Source organism: Rhododendron vialii, chromosome 3a, assembly GCF_030253575.1.
Source record: "Rhododendron vialii isolate Sample 1 chromosome 3a, ASM3025357v1".
In the NCBI taxonomy this organism is placed as follows: domain Eukaryota; kingdom Viridiplantae; phylum Streptophyta; class Magnoliopsida; order Ericales; family Ericaceae; genus Rhododendron; species Rhododendron vialii.
The window spans coordinates 31,457,065-31,464,665 of record NC_080559.1 but is presented as its reverse complement, the minus strand read 5'-3'; positions in this window follow the sequence as shown (position 1 = coordinate 31,464,665).

Here is a 7,601-nt window from a genome sequence, read left to right as displayed (position 1 = left end):
TGATTTTGTGATCAAAGCATTAAGATACTTGATATAGGTGGAGTTGGCTTTATGGAGCCAGCATCCAGCCAGTACTCGAGACGCTCCGTGCTAGTCCGGGGCAAGCGCATTGGGAGGACTAACCGCCTTCACTCGTCGTTGTTGTATGGGCAGCATTGCGAAGCCCTTCATGTCTGCCTACCGCAAAGTGTAGGGTTTTACGCTGCCCTTTAAAGATTAAGTTGCGTCTTCCCCTAACAGCAATTGCTTTTAGATGAGTTGGTTGGCACCTGATCCAACAGGTGGGTCCGTTTCACTAATTCACTGATCACAAATAATTAGATGGTATACCTAGAATTATACCTAGATAATTAAAATAAGAGCATAACTAAATGTTTTTTTATTTTTTTTACAGTTTTGGTCTATTACACTATCGGGTCTAAAGGCTTAAACTAATATGTGAAGTGGTCAGAATTGCGCACCATTACAATGTACTTAAATATAATTTTGTCTACTATTAACATCACAAAAATCACAAGTTCAGAGATATTTATCGAATATTACAATACGCTCGGAGCACCACTCGGCATTAATGCTCGAAGCGCATTTATTGAATATGAACCTAATCAATGTGGTCTTAACTCGTTGTCGGCAAAATTAAATATCCAAGATGGGTAAGGTAATCCAGATTTCATTAGATTTGGACTCTTTTTGATTAATTTTTCTTTTTATGTGATATGAAAATTGAAATTCTAAAAATTATGGAGAGAGAGCTGTCCATCCCCAACTGCTCTCCAAGTGTCAACATTGCACAGTTCATCTCCCTCGTACCAAACACCCCTACTAATCCCTTTTGTCCAATTTTTTTAATTTCTTGTCTTACTTTATTAGCACAATTAACTATGCAAAGCACACCCACCAATCTTTAACTTCAACCCCCAAATCAAGAAGGAAGAAAGTTTCTCTCTTATTTAATCATATTAATCAAGGCTTTGATATTGTCAGCTGTGATAAATATATAATCTCATGAAAACACACGGATCGATACACGCACACACAAAATAGAGAAAGAGATATGAATTGTCCGAGGTATATAACATCACTGCTTTTGTCACTTCCTACAACAGAATCCTGTATTTCTGTAATGGGGTGACCGTTGTCGTTCGTTGTTTGAGGATAGGTTGCACGTAGCAAAAAATAATAGGAAAACAACATAAAGTTTGGACTAAATTAACGTATTTTGTTGTTAATGAATTTGTTTAGTTTTGATCAAAATATTAAACCTTTTGTATTCATCTCCAAAATAAAAATAAAAAATATAGGTCAAATTTCAAAAATCCCAACAAAATGGTTTTTTCTTTTTTCGAACTTTTTAGCTTTTTTATTAGAATTTTTACCCCCAAAAGAATGATTTAGTCCAAACCAGTGATTAATAGGCGTTTGTAGTAGTTTTTGAACACAGCTCCCACTTTTAGATACCATTGAAATTAGTATTAATGGCTCTTCTTTATATTTTTTGAGTAAAAATAATTACGAAACGGGATTATAAACTAGATCGCCAATTTTTATGGTTATTCGAAATTAACTTTGAAGAGTGTTTTTCCTTTAGCAAACACATGAGTTTGAACATTGAAGTCCTCGACCTTCAAGAACAAATCAATTCATTGTCCGCGGGAACCCGAAACAAAAATTTGCATTTAAAAATAAAAGATTCCACCAACGATATAGGTCAATGTATATATATATTAATGGTCTAAACTTTGGCATACCCATGCAAGATTGGAATAAATATTAATCAAATTGTAATTAGGGGGGGTGCTTGCGTAACACACGTATATTCAAATGGGACCAAATGGAGTGAAAGCAAAATTATGGGTAAGCAGCCAAATACTAATAGAAAACAATTTTCAATGAAGCTTTGAAATTGACAGTCAATGGGCCCCCCCGGAAGATCAATTTAATTACACTCAAGTTGTTGCGTGGACGACGTCAACAACAATCTGTTAAAAGGTCGTTGCCTTTTTCTTGGCTCTTACTTGTCCATTCTCCATGCCACCTCGTCTTAAAATGCCCTTTACATGCAAAAAAGATTCCAATAATCCGAAATTCGGAAAACCGACAAATAAATTAGGACGGAGAAAGCAAATCACGTTTATCTGTGTGTCCTTCTCACCTTACCTCTCTTCCTTTACACCACACAGCTAGCTAGCTATCTATCCCGATATTCCTCATCGGCTATTCTGCATTCTCTATCTCTCACTAGTTCTTTCTCATTTTGTAAGGACATGATCAAATCAAACATCAGAGTCCAAAAAAACATGTTGCCCGCCGGAAGAATCCTTGTCGTGAAGATTCTCGTGTCAAATGTTGGCCACAGATCAAGCAAACACTCTTAATCGGAAGAAAGTGAAACCACGCCAGTTCAATAGACACCGTCATATCCATTTATATCAGAACTTGTCACATGCAGCCAATTAACGAATTTTAATCAACAATCGATCCGATTGGAAGATAGAAAATGCGACCAAAACATCCGGAAGTAATATGCCGAAGGGGAATGCTAGGAAACATTATTTCAAATGCAAGTCGTTCGATGCATATGGATCAAGTACATCCAAAGGATCCGAACACGATTGTGTTCTATAGTGGTGTTCTAAAGTTGTATAAGTGGATATTTGTACCACAAATAAGTGGACCCCAAAACAAATACTAGTATTAATCCTACTACTCTTCATTAATTTATTTGTGCATTTCCTTTCACAAACAAGCAAGCAAACAAAAAAAAAAGTCTCCATTTGTTTAAATATCCTACCAGGGTAGAGCTTGAATGACATCATTCCTTCACTAGTCAATGTGGGGGTTAAGGAAATAGTGGATGCATGTCTGCAGGGGTCTCCCTCCCTCCCTCTCTTACCTCATTGTCCTACATTTACAAGTCACTTCATGAAAATCTTCTATTCATGTCTTTTTGATTTGTTTGGATAATTTCTCTCATTATTCGGTGGTCTTTGGAGCACCTCATTATCCTACATTGATTTAAATCAAAACAAATTGATTTGATTGTCAAGGCTTAGAGATTTATTAAGAGTTTACTCTTTCTTAGATTCATGTTCATTATATCAACTATTCGTGGCCATTCCATACCAAAATTTGTCCCGGGTTTCTATTGGGTCCCCCGCTAGTGGACAGTAGAATTGATCCCACGGAGATTAAGACTAGTCGAAGTGCATGTTAGCTGTTCTGACATCCTTAATGGTCATCAAAGAAAAAATCACACACGGACCTCATATGAATATGTAGTTATAGAGGGAATGAACAATATTACCGGGTAGCGACGCACGGTGGACTATCAAAAGCTTCCGGGTAATTTCCGGCCTCGAATTCGTTCGGCAAGTACTCTCAGATACTTTCCTTGTGAAACTTGCCGTCCTTGTACGTAGACCTTGGACTATTAAGTAGAAATTGTCGTTTTCTCTTACCCACTCCACTGCAAGCATATTTACCCAATTCAAAACTGCTTCAATTTTTCGTTATTGGTAATCAAATCAAAAGAGTTCTAGAAGAGGAGGTGTCAAATCAAAAAAAAAAAAAACACAAACAAAGAATTTAACCTCTTTACAATTAATTATCTATGGTCTTCCATGTGAAGGTTAATTAATTAGTTGAGAGGAGTGAAATATTCTGTGGGTAATACAACCTCAACCAGTTGATTTGTAACTTCTGAAACGTAGTAGTTAGTACCAATTATTGATACATTAGGGTGTTTGGCTGCACCTTCTCAAGTCTCGTCTAAAGGTAGGGCCGCCCCAATTTACGCTTGATCAAGTGAGCATGCATGTTACATTCTTGGATGAGTCGACATGCTAAATTGGCCTGAATTCATGTTGATTAATCCCGATCTACATATTAATGGAAGGCAATCGATCTATGACTATATCATTCTAAAATGCCTTACAACTATGACTAAATTTTTTTGTTAAAAAATCGTCTTCTTGCTAAAAGCTCCAAGTGTCTAGTGACACAATAAAACCGCTCATCGTTTTTTTCTTCGGTCCGTGGCTTCATGAAATATTGGGCTGCTTCTGCGTATTGAGAGGAAAATGAATCAACGAAGGGACAAATTTAATTTTGCGACAATATTGGAATTTTATTAGGTATATATTACAAGGCTGTTTTGTTTTATTTTGACGTCAAGAAAAGGAAAAAGAAAACTGAGCCTGATTTTTGGTGGATGGGCCTCAATGTGATACTCGTGGAAAAGCAAATACAGAGGTTGGGCCTGACCTGTGGTAAAAGGAACGATATAGGCTGGATATAGGCTGGGCCTGACCCATTGTTCAATTCACTTGGTCAATACCTATTGGGCTTGCCACCCGTTATCTTAACCTAAGTTACATAATCATTCCAAAAATAGGCTTCGCTCCCGCTCTCAATCTTGTCTATGCGCTCATGCTCTACATTTCCACACTCATGAATAGTAGTGATTTGGGAGGTCTTTGAAAGATGTTTTCACGCTCTCGCACCCGCACGTGCATGCGTATTATGTGACTTAGATCCTAACCCTCTAGGTATGGGGTTGTTAAGACTTTGTCCTCAATCCCATCTCCTTGGAAAGAGATGCCGAAGCTAGAGGAAAGCTTGCATGGATTGTTTTGTTTTTTTTTGTTTTTTTGTTTTTTCAAGTAAGGAGAGGCTTATCGATGATCGAGCCACTTATGAGGATTGGAAAATCTTGTAGTGTAAGACCATGCAAGGCACCCTATAGGGCGCACACGGGTCATCGACAATGAATGGTTGAGATATGATTTTTAACTATGATCGGTAAGAATCATTTATTACCAGTCAAAATTGATTTTTGATCTAGATCGTTGATTGATGAGATCAACAATTGTGAGCTACACTACAACCCCTGCCCTATAGGATCCCTGGGTCCCACTTATGGAACCCTTATGAGAAACTCAAATTGCATAAATAATCCAAAGAGGCAATCTACCAGGACCCAACATACCAGAACAGAACCACCAAAGCTTGACGCCAGCACGGAAGATCACAAATAAAAATGGCGCAAAACTAGGATTGGACAAAACCAAATACAACTACCGGTAGCCATGTAGAATTTCTGATTATCTAGTTCCATCAAGACAGATCCTCTGATAGTCTTGGAGATTAAAGTTATTTTAATTTTCAATTGCCCTTGCCCTTTTAATCTTTGTAATTTATTGCAGAGATTAATAAAATTTCTTTTGCCGATAAAAAAAAGAAGAAGAAGAAGAAAAAAGAGACCCTTTAAAATGTTGAAGAATGTTCTATATCTTTATGTAAAGTTCTAGAAGGAAGTTAGAGAGTTACGAAAATTTTTAGAGGATTCTGGAATGTTATTCAAGATTGTAGAAAATTCAACTATATGCAAGACTTGTGGATAGTTCTACGATAGAGATTAAATTCTTTACACCGCTGGTGTAAATATTTATTTCCTTCAAATCAATTATATTGCGCCACGTCGCCATGTTTTATTGATTAGAACCATTGTTTTGCAACATGGCATAAGGTAATTGATTTGGAAGAAACAAATGTTTACACCGGTGGTGTAAATAATTTATTCTCTCTACAATATTGTGCATGTAGATGTGAAGACGGAAAGATGTTTCTTGGAGGATTCTAAAAGGAGAATGTGAGTCGTTGGATGAAAATAATCCTAAATGTCCATTGATCGAGGAGATGTGATAACTATAAAAAGAAAGAATGTGCTCCTTTATGAGTGTTCATATGTTATAACAATTAACAGGTTAAATAGCTGGTGTTGCAGTTTAATGTTGCTTGCAGTTTGTGTGATACTCAGTTGGAGTCTCATGAGCATTTGTTCTTTGCTTGTTCTTTCTCACGCCAAATTTGGAGTTATTTTTTTGGAATGAATAACATTGGAAGAAGTATTCTTGCTGTTGCTGATGAAGTAGCTTGGGCATGCAATCATAGGACAGGTTCGATTCTGGACAATACTATTTTTCGCCTTTCCTTTGCTTCTTCATTCTCCTGGATCTGGAAAAAGAGAAATGATCGTATTTTTCAAAACAAAAGAAGGGATGTCAGGGACTGGAAACCAAATTCATGAGGTGGAGGTAAAAGCTTGCTTGATCTCTTGGAAAGGAGTAAAAAGGAATGATGCTAACTATTGGCAATAACCCTATTAAACAAAAGGAGGCAAAAAGAGGTTGTCTCTTTTGTTTGTCAAGTTTGTTTGTCAAGTTTGTGTGGTATAGTTGAAACCAAAATGAGAGCTCAGAATATGGCTTCTGTTGTCAAGGCCTGTTTTCCTCAGCATTGGCTTAGTGCCCATAACTTGGGGTCTACTATTGTGGCCAGAATTATCTTGGCCTGGGATCCAACTAAGTTGTATATTTTTATCTTGCACACCTCTGAGCAGATGATTGTTGCTCGGATTTTTTTTTTGGAGCAGCATAAGACCTTCTTTTTGTCTATTGTATATGGCCATAATCACACTTCAGATAGGAGATCTCTCTAGTCTAATATGAGGTTCTTGCACTCTGTTATTGGGGGCAGGCTTGGATGCAATTAAGGGATTTTAATATAGTTAGGAAGCACTCTGAGAGGTTATAAGGTTTTGATATTGGTGTTGCTGCTTAGAATCCATTACAATATAAGGTTTTGATACATTATAAGGATTTTAATGTATTGGATTCTATCAACATGGATGACATGCCTACTAAAGGGTTCTAGCATACTTGGTCTAATAATAGGGGGTCTTGTTGATAATAAGAGCAGGATTGACAGAGCAGTGGTAAATTCTGGATGGTTGGATGATTACCCTGATTCTAATTCTGAAGTGTGTATTAAAGCCTCTGGTATCTCAGATCATTGTCTCATTATGGTATTTATAGTTCCTGAGGTGTTTAAATGAAGACCTTTCAAGTATTTCAATTTTTGGATGCACCATAGACAGTTTAAGGAGACTCTAAAGGCTGGTATGTACCTTCTTAGTCAAAAGCTTCAAAGGTTAAAGCCGGTTCTTAAGGATTTTAACCAGACTTACTATTCTAATATTACTTCTAGAGTTTGTCAAGCAATGGAGGAATTGATGCTGAATCAGGGGCAGTCTTACTACTCCTTATGATGATGCTTTGTATAATAGAGAAAAAGAGTTGATGATGCAATTTGTGAAAGTTTCTGTTGCTGAGGAAAGCTTCAAAAAGCAGAAGTCCAGAGTTTATTTGCTTAGCTTGGGGGATCACTATACGAAATTTTTTCATCAAAAAATGGCTGCCAATAAGGTTAGAAACAAAATTCTAAGGCCCCGTTCCAGAACTTGAATAAGCTCTTATTTTTTGTTCAATAATAAGGCTTGTTCCACAAAATAAGAAGTAAGTACTTATTTTTGGTTAAGGCAACTTTAAGCTCAAAAATCATGTGTTTACGCAAATAATTTTTCTATCAATATGGATCTTATTTGATAGATCTCATTGAGATTTTTAATACGGTGCAAAAAAAATTGAAAAATTATTTTTCATTTACGTTATTTTTTAGTTTGAAAATGTGAAATAAGCTGCTTATTTGAGTTTTCTGGAACAACCCTTCTTATTTTTCTTTGAGAAGTTCCAAAATAAATA